We start from the raw sequence: 14,082 nt of genomic DNA, 5'->3' as shown, positions 1-14,082 counted from the left end.
AGATCAAGTCTCCGCGGATATCGGCAGTGTAGTTTAAGTTTCCGAATCTGACCTGATGGCCAGGGGCATAGTTCTCGATCTGCTCCAGATGGCCAAGCGAATTGGCCCACAGTGCGAAGCCGCCGAATACAAAGATCTGTCCGGGGAGGAAAACCTCACCCTGGACCGCATCGCAATCGATGATAGAAGGAGCCATCAAGCCTTATGGTGACGACATAGTGGAACTCTCAATGAAAGCACCAATGTCGGTGTCAAAACCGGCGGATCTCGGGTAGGGAGTCCCGAACTGTGCGTCTAAGGAGGATGTAACAAGAAGCAGGGGACATGATGTTTACCCAGGTTCGGGCCCTCTTGATGGATGTAATACCCTACGTCCTGCTTGATTGTTCTTGATGATATGAGTATTACAAGAGTTGATCTACCACGAGATAGTAGAGGCTAAACCCTAGAAGCTAGCCTATGGGATGATTGTATGTTGTCCTACAGACTAAACCCTCCGGTTTATATAGACACCGGAGGGGGCTAGGGTTACACTGAGTCGGTTACAAGGGAGGAGATCTACACATCCGTATTGCCTAGCTTGCCTTCCACGCCAAGGAGAGTCCCATCCGTACACAGGACTAAGTCTTCAATCTTGTATCTTCATAGCCCAACAATCCGGCCGAAGGATATAGTCCGGTTGTCCGGAGACCCCCTAATCCAGGACTCCCTCATAAGCCTTAGGTCACTCTTCTCTACTCATTTCTGACTCTTCTCCACTTTCCACTCTATAGATGGCGGACCCAAGGAACAAGTTTGCTCAACCGGATGAAGACACCCCTTTCGGACGACACTTGAAGGAAGGAACTAGATACCTGAACATCGGAATACCAAGCTTCACGGGGACCTACACCGCCACTCTACCTGAAGAAGAGCGCTGGACAATTCGAGTACATGTTCCATGAAAGACATTCATACCAGTTACTGAGCCCATAGAGTTTTCCTTTGATGCACCAACCTGGAGTCTAGGAAAGAGCATGGCAGCTCACGTCGCCATGGGACGCATTGGCGAAGTTTACCGCAAGGATCTTAAGGACACCATCTACCAGATATGTGGACGCCGAGATGAGCAATGGGAGATGATTAGCACTAGGAGGGACAAGTCCATTGCAGCCTACATCCAGGAGTTAAACCAACAAATTCAATGACAGGAGAACCAGATGTGCGCTAGCATGATAGACATGAAGAAGGTGATGACCAGGAACATGGAGCTAGAAAAGGAACTCAAGTCTACACGTGATGGATACGAAGAGGAAATTGCAGTACTACTGGAGAAGAATGAAGATCTGAAGAAGAAGCTAGGAGTATTCATGGACCCTGCGCCAGGAGGTGACGACCATCAAATACTACATCATCATCAACGACACCAACTCTGACCCAGACAGTGATGATGACTATAAAGACGAAGCTAGAGTAGATATCATGGAGTCTTCTTCCAATCAAAATTTCTAGTCGACCACCATATTATCAGTAGTATTTCCCCATGTATATAGAGTAGTCCCAGTACTTTGTAACAGTAGCTAGATCGAGTGTATGCCCTTGTTTGAATTGAGTGGTGTGATATGATTGTGTTTGTCTCATGTGCATATGGGTAGTGATTCTTCTCCCTAGACCCCACTCTATTCTAATCTCCCCCCTCTGCACCTATCACATGCCTCCGAGATGTGACCTGGGATTTGTTTTCCCACCGGAACTCACCCAGCTGATCCAGTAGCAGAATGCCTTGATGCAGCTATTAGTCCAGAACCAGGGCAACAACAACAACAACCCACCGCCACCACCTCCAGTTGACAACTTAGCTCATTTTCTGAGGTTGAATCCGCCGGTGTTTTCCAGTAGCACCGAGCCGATTGCTGCTGATGTCTGGCTCCGCATGATTGGAAGGGAGCTGACCACCGCAGGTTGCACAGATGCTGAGAAGGTGCGTTTTGCCGCACACCAACTGGATGGACCCGCAGCCTCATGGTGGGAGAATTACAAAGCCACTTTTCCCATAGCCAATGTCACATGGGATCAGTTTCAGCAAGCTTTCAGCACAACCCATGTCTCTACAGGAGCAATGAATATGAAGAAGCCTGAGTTTCACAACTTATGCTAGGGAAATCATACTGTGGGGCAGTACGTGGATGAGTTTAGCAAGTTAGCCCGTTATGCCCCAGATGATGTGGCCACAGATGCCGCAAAGCATGAGAAGTTTATGGAAGGGCTGAATGATGAGATGAGTATGCAGTTGATGGTGGCAATAGTCACTAACTACCAGGAGTTGGTAGACCAGGCCCTTATGATTGAAAGCAAATAGCAGTAGATAGAGAGCTGCAAATGGAAGTATGGACAGGGGAAGTACAATTCTGGAGCTCAGCAAAAGCCTCGGTTTACCCCTAACTCCGGAGGTTACACACATAACCATGGAGGCCATACCCACAATGGAGGAAGCTCACATAACCATAGTGGGCCTAACAATGGAAATGGGAATGGAGCAAGCAGTAAGCAGAACCGTCCCAACCCATCAACGCCCACCAAGAAGGACCTGAGCCATGTTACCTGTTACAAGTGCCGGAAGACTGGGCACTACTCCAATGATTGTTTTGAGCAGAAGAATGGTAATGGAAATGAAAACTCTGGGAAGAAGCCCAACCCTTTCACCAGAGGTCAGGTGAACCACGTCAACATGGAGGAGGTTGAAGATCAGCCTAACGCGGTGATCGGTAAGTTTTTGATTAAGTCATTTACCCCACTCGTTCTTTTTGATACTGGTGCATCACATTCATACATATCAAGGGGATTTGTGGACAAGTTTAAGTTACCAACCTTAGCCCTTAGGTCACCCATGTTAGTAAGCTCGCCAGGAGCAGAGTATATGGCCAGTTGATGGTGTGATCGGTTACCCTTAACCATTGATAGCCATGTTTTCCCCTCAGACATAATAATTTTGGAGTCACGGGGATTGGATATAATATTAGGCATGGATTGGTTATCGAAGTATGGAAGAAACATTGAATGTACAAGTAAATCGATACTTCTCACCACCCCTGATGGAAAAAGGATTAAGTATGTATCCAAGCATGCACCAAGGAGAACCCAGGTAAATTCCCTCTTAGGAGCTGTTCAGGAGGAAGTGCCTATAGTGAAGGATTACCCGGATGTATTTCCAGAGGAACTACCAGGCATGCCGCCGGATCGAGACATTGAGTTTTTGATAGAGCTGTTGCCAGGCATCGGACCAATATCAAAGAGGCCGTATCGGATGCCCGCAAATGATCTGGAGGAAATTAAGAAGAAGATTAAGGAGTTATTGGAGAAAGGTTATATTCAACCAAGTTCTTCACCGTGGGGAGCCCCAGTGCTCTTAGTTGAGAAGAAGGATGTATCTTTGAGAATGGTTGTTGATTATCATGCCTTGAACGAAGTGACGATCAAGAAGAAGTACCCACTACCGATGATCAATGATCTATTTGACCAGTTGCAGGGAGCTAAACTATTTTCCAAGATCGATCTGTGATCAGGATACCACCAGTTGAAGATCTGAGGGCAGGATATACCTAAGACAGCTTTTACCACAAGGTACGGGCTATATGAGTACACGGTCATGTCTTTTGGATTGACTAATGCCCCTGCCTAGTTCATGAGTATGATGAACATGGTGTTCATGGAGTTTTTGGATAAGTTCGTAGTGGTGTTCATTGATGATATTTTGGTGTACTCGAAGAATGAAGAGGAACACAAGGAACACTTGCGCTTAGTTCTCAAGAAGCTCAGGGAACATCAGCTATATGCCAAGTTCGGCAAGTGTGAGTTTTGGTTGAAGGAAGTAGGATTTCTTGGACATGTTATATCATGAGAAGGTATAGCAGTAGACCCCATGAAGGTTCAGTCTGTCACTGAGTGGTTGGCACCCACCTTAGTTGGAGAGATCCGCAGTTTTCTGGGACTCGCAGGATATTACGAGAGGTTCATTGAGAATTTCTCCAAGATTGCGAAACCCATGACAGAGTTGTTGAAGAAGGACACCAAGTTAAATTGGGCTGAAGATTGTGAGCCAGTTTTCAGGAGCTGAAGAAACGTTTGGTTACAGCCCCAGTGTTGATTCTTCCGGATATACGCAAGGATTTCCAAGTGTATTGCGACGCTCATCGCTTAGGACTTGGAGGAGTACTTATGCAAGACGGAAGAGTTGTTTCATATGCCTCACGATAACTTTGACCTCATGAGTTGAATTATGCCACCCATGATTTGGAGTTAGCAGCCGTAGTGCATGCGCTTAAGACCTAGAGACATTTTCTGATTGGAAACATATGTGATGTGTACACGGATCATAAGAGTTTGAAGTATATTTTCACTTAGAAGGAGCTAAATCTCAGGCAGAGGAGATGGTTGGAGCTTATAAAGGATTATGATATGAAGTTGCATTATCATCCAGGAAAGGCCAATGTCGTAGCTGACGCTTTGAGCCGGAAGAGTTATTGCAATACCCTCGTAAGTGGAGGATTACCGCAGGAGTGAGTCGAGAATCTCAAGGAGCTTTGTTTGGAGATAGTTCCAAGAGGTTTTGTTTCAGCAATGGAGGTTCAGTCTACATTATTGAGAAAGATTCGAGAAGCTCAAAAGGATGATAAGGAAATTGCAGAGATAAAGGAGAAAATGAGCAAAGGAAAAGCCAAAGGTTTCCGTGAGGATGAGCACGAGACTTTATGGTTTGAGGATCGTATATCTGTGCCCAATAATGCGGAGATTAGGAAGTTAATACTTCAGGAAGCTCTTACTTGCCATACTCGATTCACCCCGGAAACACCAAGATGTATTTGGATTTGAAGGAGCATTTCTGGTGGACAGGTATGAAGAAGGATATTGCCGAGTATGTAGTAGTATGTGATGTATGTCAGAGAGTGAAGGCAGAACATCAGAAGCCGGCAGGATTGCTTCAGCCTATGCCGATACCCGAATGGAAGTGGGACAAGCTTGGCATGGATTTCATCACCGGATTACCCATGAAACGATCGGTGTATGACTCTATCCGGGTAGTAGTTGATCGCTTGACCAAGGTAGCTCACTTTATCCCAGTGAAAACCACCTATACAAGCGCGAAGTTGGCCAAGATATATATGACCAAGACCGTATGTCTGCATGGAGTTCCAGGACCATCGTATCAGATAGAGGGACACAGTTTACCTCACAATTTTGGAATCAGCTGCACCATACTTTGGGTACCAGGCTAGAGTTCATTACAACCTTTCATCCGCAGACCGATGGAAAGACAGAGAGAGTCAATCAGATCCTGGAGGACAGGTTGAGAGCTTGTGCGCTTGATTATGGATCTAGTTGGGACGATAATTTGCCCTACGCAGAGTTCTCATACAACAACAGTTATCCGGCTAGTTTGAAGATGACACCTTTCTTAGCCTTGTATGGAAGGAGATGCAGGACACCATTAATGTGGGATGAAGTAGGAGACCGTCAGTTGTTTGGACTAGATTTAATCAAGGAGTCCGAAGAGAAGGTCAAGTTGATTCGAGATAGACTGAAGGTAGCTCAGTCCAGACAGAAGAGTTATGCCGATACAAAATGCAAGGAGGTAGTCTATGAAATCGGAGACAGAGCATATCTTCGTGTGTCACAACTGCGAGGAGTTAAACAATTTGGAGTTAAGGTAAAGTTAACCCCGAGGTTTGTAGGACCATACCGAGTTTTGGAGCATATGGGAGAAGTGGTCTACAAGTTGGAGTTACTCGAAGGACTGTCAGGAGTTCATGATGTGTTTCATGTTTCCCAGTTGAAGAAGTGCCATCCAGAGATGGCCGATATTCCTCTAAGAGATACCGTGCCCCTGGAAGCAATTCAGTTGGAGAGTGATCTGACCTGTGAGGAGAAGCCCGTCAGGAATTCTTGAGTTTGCGAGCCAAGTCACACGCAACACGGTTATCAAGTTTTGCAAAGTTCAGTGGAGCCACCATACCGAGGATGAAGCCACCTAGGAACGAGAAGAAGATCTACGGATAGAGCACCCACACCTATTTTCTAGCCAACTCGAATCTCGAGGGCGAGATTCATCTTAAGGGGGGTAGGTTTGTAACATCCCAATTTTCAATTTGGATGTTATACATCGGTCATCATATGCATATCATATTTTACCTACATTTTGGTTGTGATCCTATAAATCCTAAGCAACTCAAGGACCCAAGGAGAGAGTTGGGATTTTCATTTATTTTCATATTTGAATTTTCTCAAATTTGAAAAAGAGGATCATTTGGATTTTAATATTTTTCTCTCCAATTATTTCCAATAATAAAAATAAAAGAGGGAAGATAATATGACTTCTTCAAAAAGAGAGGAATATTGGAGGTAAAATATCAAAATCAAATAAATATTTTATTTGGATGTTATTTGAGATTTTATTTGAATTAGAAAAATATGCATTTTAGGCCAGAAAAATGTTCACTTTGTTCTAAATATTTTATTTAGACGGTGAAAACTGTTTTTGACATTTTCAGATTTTTTATATATTTTATTAGGATTTTTATTCGGCAGAATGTATTTTAAAAAGTTTCCGCCGACTGGGCCCGGGCCGAAGCCCACAGCGCCGCCGCCTTCCTCCCGTCGCCGTCGTGCGTTGCACGGATGTCAAGGAGAGTCCGAGCCGGACACTCGCTCGCACCGCCCCCCTCACCAAGCGGCGCCCCGGCCCTTTAAAAAGTCGTCGGACCCCGCCGCCCTCTCCACCCCGCCACCGCACCACCGCCTCAGTCGCCGCCACCAGCCTGCGCCGCCGCCTGCTACCGCTCGCCGCGCCGCGCCTGCCGCCGCCCGCCGTAACCCACGCTGCTGCCGGACCCCGCCTCCATGCCGGAGCCATTGTCCTGCCAGATCTCGCCGCCGCCGGTTTTCTAGAACCGGTAAAAAAATCGACAAAACCGTCGCCCTGGTTTTTTTATTAGATCAGTTAGTTTGGTTTTTTTTCGGTTTCGCTAATTAGCGAACGCTCACCCGAACGTTCCTGTTAGCGAACATGTTCGGCCATTTATCTCTGATAGCGAACGTTCGTTCGTTAGTACTTTTCTTTTATTTTTATTTTTGGCCAGGGACCTATCCGCGATTATTATTTTTATCGCAGATTAGCCCTTGATCTTCAAACATTCGCAATGTTTTGCTCGTTTGTCCAAATCCAGTGAAACCAATGCCAAAATCTTCGTCTCGAACCCCTCTTTCCAGTTAACCAACTTGAACACGATTTTGAAAATTTAAAATTTGGTTGCAAGCAGATTTGAATTTGAACTTCTTTTGACCGCAGTTTGAGTTTCATAGCTCCGATTTGATTGATTCTTTTTGCAAATCGAAGCTCTTCTCTTGTACTTTCGATTTGGATCTTTTATCTTGATTTTTAATCTTGCATCTACTGTTTGAGTGCTTATGTATGCTATTATTTGTTTGCGATATAGTTTTCGGAGTGCGAAGCGTGCTACTACGAGTCACTAGGGTTTTTAGATCATCAGCAAGGCAAGTAACACTTTGATCATATCCCTTATTACGCAGTTTTATCCATTAGTTTCAATCCTCAAACATTTCATGAGTAGGATCTGTTTAACATGTGGGTAGTGGGAAGTAGTTGTTGAGATAGTACCTATTGCCCTTTTCATTCAAACCCTGGGAGTTACTTCTACGTTATGCTTAGACCGTTATGTTATGCTCGTAGACGTGGTTTGGTTTGAGTGATTCATGACAGTTGTGAGTATTATTATGAACTAAGGGTGTATTTAAGGTGGCTACTTTAACACACATCTGGGTGGATTGTTTGTGGGCACCTGGGGTAATCCAGTATTGTCCAAGGAGATCCCGGGGAATCCGTGTGATCATCCTATGGTCCGCCACCCAGGCTCAAAGGGATCATAATGTTCATGCTGGAAACTTCCATGTGCAGCCATAGGCCATTATGGGCTCTGGCATAGTTGAGTATGTTGTGTGACCTCTTTCAGTGGTAAACTAGCATATGTAGGGGATGTAGGTGGTACGGTTTACCCGTCGAAAGGGCTAATGCTTCTGAAAGACTGTGTCTCGGTCATCCGTTTCTCAAACACCATGCAGTATGAGAAATACAACGGAGGAGATTGAGTCTTGTGGGGAAAAGTGCGCAATCCTCTGCAGAGTGTACAAACTAATCATGATTAGCCGTGTCCCTGGTTACGGACATCTTGAGTATCTCATGCTTGAATTATTATGTTGATCTCATCACTTTACTTAAATTAATTTGTTGGGTTAATGACTATTAATTTGGGATTGAGATGGGGTTACCATTCTCAATGTTTTCAACACACTTTGTAGTTAAATAAAATATATTCCTTTGTTGTAGGGAAAAACTAGCTTTCTGCAAAAATAACCATAGAGCCTCCACCAGCCAAATATGCATATAGTTATAGCTGCTACTGGTTCATTGCTCTACAGTGTTATTTTGCTAGCATATTCCATGTGCTGACCCGTTTCGGGCTGCAACATATTATGTTGCAGACTTTTCAGACAAAGAGTAAGGTGCGCTAGGTCGTTGTCTTGCACTCAGATATGCCGTTGGAGTTGATGGACTCATTTTGCCTTCGAAGCCTTCCGCTGTTATCTTCATTAGATGGTCTTCAGCCATATTATTGTAATAAGCTCTCTTTTGAGTTATTCGATGTAATAAGTGTGTGATTGAACTCCGTTATAAATCCTTCAAGTACTGTATGTGTCAGCATTACCAATCCAGGGATGACATTTATGCACAGATATTTGACCGTTTGAGGTCGGATCGCTACAAACACTCATCGTGAGATCACGCGATGTGAAGCATGCCGATATATGGGGTTGAAACCCCCACCCCATGAAGGGCATGTCTCGATCAGGTGGTTTGAATGACATGTCGCCACCACTGCGTGCACCACCGGCGAGAAGAGCCAAGGAAAGAAACAAGAGATGCAAAGCCCAAAAGAGGGATCGCCACCATCGAGCTTTCTCCATGGATTTAACGATGAGGCGAGGTTTAACTCCCCGATGACGAGAAGATGGGATTTGGTTGATTGCTTTGAGATTCAGAAATCCATGTGTCGTTCAATCGATAGGGTCGTATAAAAATATTTTCCCAGATGCAACTGTTTGTGGGTTTGACAGTTTCTGAGGTGCCGGATGAGATCTCTTGGGGTTGGAGGCCAAGGGCACTTTCTCAGCTAGCTCTGGTACCTTGCATTCTTCATGGGAGAGAACTGGTGCCAGACACGGTGGAGTTGCGGAGTTCTTGGGCACCTTTGGATGTCAAAGTTTTTGTGTGGCTTGCGTTAAGGACAAGTTGTGGATGGCCGATTGGATGGAGGGACGTCTGTTGCCGTACCCGGCGTCTTGCCCGTTGTGCAACCAGGTACATGAGGATGTTCAACATATGATTCCTCGTTGCACATTCTCTAGGGACCGTCTGGTACGAGGTCCTATTGTGAAAAATATTGCACCGTTTCACTCCCGATGTTGACGCTTTTGGGAGTATTGGTGGCCGGCCTCCACAGCTCAGTTTTGGCCTCAAGATCATAAGGCATGTAGCTCCCTAATTATCGCCACCCTTAGGTGAAGGAAATATGCCCTAGAGGCAATAATAAAGTTGTTATTTATATTTCCTTAAATCATGATAAATGTTTATTATTCATGCTAGAATTGTATTAACTGGAAACTTGACACATGTGTGGATATACAAACAAAACACAGTGTCCCAAGTAAGCCTCTACTAGACTAGCTCGTCAATCAAAGATGGTTAAGTTTCCTAACCATAGACATGTGTTGTTATTTGGTGAACGGGATCACATCATTAGGAGAATTATGTGATGGATAAGACCCATCCGTTAGCTTAGCATAATGATCATTAAGTTTTATTGCTATTGCTTTCTTCATGACTTATACATATTCCTTTAACTATGAGATTATGCAACTCCCGAATACCGGAGGAACACCTTGTGTGCTATCAAACGTCACAAGGTAACTGGGTGATTATAAAGATGCTACAGGTGTCTCTGAACGTGGCTTTTGGGTTGGCATAGACCGAGATTAGGATTTGTCACTCCGAGTATCTGAGAGGTATCTCTGGGCCCTCTCCATAATGCACATCATAATAAGCCTGGCAAGCAATGTGACTAATGAGTTAGTTGTGGGATGATGCATTACGAAATGAGTAAAGAGACTTGCCGGTAATGAGATTGAACTAGGTATGGAGATACCGATGATCGAATCTCAGGCAAGTAACATACCGATGACATAGGGAATAACGTATGTTGTCATAACAGTTTGACCGATAAAGATCTTCGAGAATATGTGGGAACCAATATGAGCGTCCAGGTTCCTCTATTGGTTATTGACCGGAGAGGTGTCTTGGTCATGTCTACATAGTTCTCGAACTCGTAGGGTCCGCACGCTTAACGTTCGATGACGATTTGTATTTATGAGTTATGTTTTTTGGTGACTGAAGTTTATTCGGAGTCCCGGATGAAATCACGAACATGACGAGGATTCTCGAAATGGTCAATAGGTAAAGATTGATATATTGGAAGGTAGTATTCGGACACTGGAAGGGTTCCGAAGTGTATCGGGTACATACCGGAGTACTGAAGGGGTTACCGGAACCCCCCGGGGAAAGATATGGGCCATAGGAGGGAGGCTAACCAGCCCACAAGGGGCTGGTGCGCCCCCCGCAAGGGAGGAGGCCGAATTGGACTAGGGAAGGGGCACCACCCCCCTTTCCTTCTCCTACTCCATCTCCTTCCCCTTTTCCACCTCCGGTAGAAGGAAAAAAAAGGGGGGCTGAATCCTACTAGGACTGGAGTCCTAGTAGGACTCCCCTCTCCTTGGCGCGCCCCTTGTGGCCGGCCTCCTCCCCTCCTCCTTTATATACGGGGGCAGGGGGCACCCCAAAGCACATCAATTGCTCTCTTAGCCATGTGCGGTGCCCCCCTCCACAGTTTACTCCTCCGGTCATAGCGTCGTAATGCTTAGGCGAAGCCCTGCGCGCATCACATCACCATCACCATCACCACGCCGTCGTGCTGATGAAACTCTCCCTCGACCCTCTGCTAGATCAAGATTTCGAGGGACGTCATTGAGCTGAACGTGTGCTGAACTTAGAGGTGACGTACATTCGATACTAGATCGGTTGGATCATGAAGATGTTTGACTACATCAACTGCGTTAACCTAACGCTTCCGGTTTCGGTCTACGAGGGTACGTGGACACACTCTCCCCCACTCGTTGCTATGAATCTCCTAGATAGATCTTGTGTGATTGTAGGAATTTTTTTGAAATTGCATGCTACGTTCCCCAACAGTGGCATCTGAGCCAGGTCTATGCGTAGATGATATATGCACGAGTAGAACACAATGAGTTGTGGGCGATAATAGTCATACTGCTTACCACCAACGTCTTACTTTGATTCGGCGGTATTGTTGGATGAAATTGTTGGGGAACGTAGTAATTTCAAAAAAATTCCTACGCACACGCAAGATCATGGTGATGTATAACAACGAGAGGGGAGAGTATCATCCATGTACCCTCGTAGACCGTAAGCGGAAGCGTTATGAGAACGATGTTGATGTAGTCATACGTCTTCACGATCCGACCGATCCAAGTATCGAACGCACAGCACCTCCGAGTTCAGCACACGTTCAGCTCGATGACGTCCCACGGACTCTGATCCTGCAGAGCTTCACGGGAGAGTTCAGCACGACGGCGTGATGACGGTGATGATGTAGCTACCGATGCAGGGCTTGGAACAATCAACTTGTGTGTTGTAGGGTGCCCCCTTCCCCATGTATATAAAGGAGGGAGGGGAGGCCGGCCGGCCTCTCTAGGCGCGCCAAGGTGGGGAGGAATCCTCCTCCTAGTAGGAGTAGGATTCCTCCTTTCCTAGTCCTACTAGAAAGGGGAAGGATGGAGAAGGGGAGGAGAAGGAAAGAGGGGGCGCAGCCCCTCCCCTAGTCTAATTCGGACTAGACCCATGGGGGGCGCGCAGCCAGCCCTCGTGGCTTCTCCTCTTTTTCCCTGAAAGCCCACTAAGGCCCATATGTACTCATGTATTCCCGTAACTCCCTCGGTACTCCGAAAAATACCCGGATCACTCGGAACCTTTCCAATGTCTGAATATAGCCTTCCAATGTATCTATTTTTACGGATCGATCATTTAGAGACTCCTCTTCATGTCTGTGATCTCATCCGGGACTCCGAACAACCTTCGGTACATCAAATCACATAAACTCATAATACCAATCATCACCGAACGTTAAGCGTGCGGACCCTACGGGTTCGAGAACTATGTAGACATGACCGAGACATGTCTCCGGTAAATAACCAATAGCGGAACCTGGATGCTCATATTGGCTCCTACGTATTCTACGTAGATCTTTATCGGTCAAACCGCATAACAACATACGTTGTTCCCTTTGTCATCGGTATGTTACTTGCCCGAGATTCGATCATCGGTATCTCAATAACTAGTTCAATCTCGTTACCGGCAAGTCTCTTTACTCGTTCTGTAATGCATCATCCCGCAACTAACTCATTAGTCACATTGCTTGCAAGGCTTATAGTGATGTGCATTACCGAGAGGGCCCAGAGATACCTTTCCAACAACCGGAATGACAAATCCTAATCTCGATCTATGCCAACTCAACAATTAAAATCGAAGACACCTGTAGAGCACCTTTATAATCACTCAATTACATTGTGACGTTTGGTAGCACACAAAGTGTTTCTCTGGTATTCGGGAGTTGCATAATCTCATAGTCTGAGGAACATGTATAAGTCATGAAGAAAGCAGTAGCAACAAACTAAACGATCATTGTGCTAAGCTAACGGAATGGGTCAAGTCAATCACATCATTCTCTAACGATCTGATCCCGTTAATCAATTGACAACTCATGTCTATGGTTAGGAAACATAACCATCATTGATTCAACGAGCTAGTCAAGTAGAGGCAAACTAGGACACTCTGTTTGTCTATGTATTCACACATGTACTAAGTTTCCAGTTAATACAATTCTAGCATGAATAATAAACATTTATCATGATATAAGGAAATATAAATAACAACTTTATTATTGCCTCTAGGGCATATTTCCTTCAGTCTCCCACTTGCACTAGAGTCAATAATCTAGTTCACATCATCATGTGATTTAACGCCAATAGTTCACATCTTTCTGTGATTAGTTCACATCTCCATGTGACTAACACCCAAAGGGTTTACTAGAGTCAATAATCTAGTTCACATCACTATGTGATTAACACCCAAAGAGTGATCATGTTTTGCTTGTGAGAGAAATTTAGTCAACGGGTCTGCCACATTCAGAGTCGTATGTATTTAGCAAATTTTCTATGTCTACAATGCTTTGCACGGAGCTACTCTAGGTAATTGCTCCCACTTTCAATATATATCTAGATCGAGACTTAGAGTCATCCAAATCAGTGTCAAAGCTTGCATCGACGTAACTCTTTACGATGAACTCTTTATCACCTCCGTAACCGAGAAACATTTCCTTATTCCACTAAGGATATTTTTGACCGCTGTCCAGTGATCCACTCCTGGATCACTAATGTACCCTCTTGCCAAACTTATGGTGAGGTACACAATAGGTCTGGTACACAACATAACATACTTTGTAGAACCTATGACTGAGGCATAGGGAATGACTTTTCATTCTCTTTCTATTTTTTGCCGTGGTCAGGTTTTGAGTCTTTACTCGACTTCACACCTTGCAACACATGTAAGAACTCCTTCTTTGGTTGTTCCATTTTGAACTACTTCAAATCTTGTCAAGGTATGTACTCATTGAAATATATCAAGCGTCTTGATCTATCTCTATAGATCTTGATGCTCAATATGTAAGTAGCTTCACTGAGGTCTTTCTTTGAAAAATTATTTTCAAACATGCCTTTATGCTTTCCAGAAAATTCTACATTATTTCCGATGAACAATATGTCATTCACATATACTTATCAGAAATGTTGTAGTGCTCCCACTCACTTTCTTGTAAATACAGGCTTCACCGCAAGTCTATATAA

Source organism: Triticum urartu, chromosome 7A (assembly GCF_056163025.1).
Source record: "Triticum urartu cultivar PI428250 chromosome 7A, HENAU_Tu73, whole genome shotgun sequence".
Taxonomy (NCBI): Eukaryota; Viridiplantae; Streptophyta; class Magnoliopsida; order Poales; family Poaceae; genus Triticum; species Triticum urartu.
The sequence above is the reverse complement of the archived record's forward strand: the minus strand, read 5'-3'. Positions refer to the sequence as shown.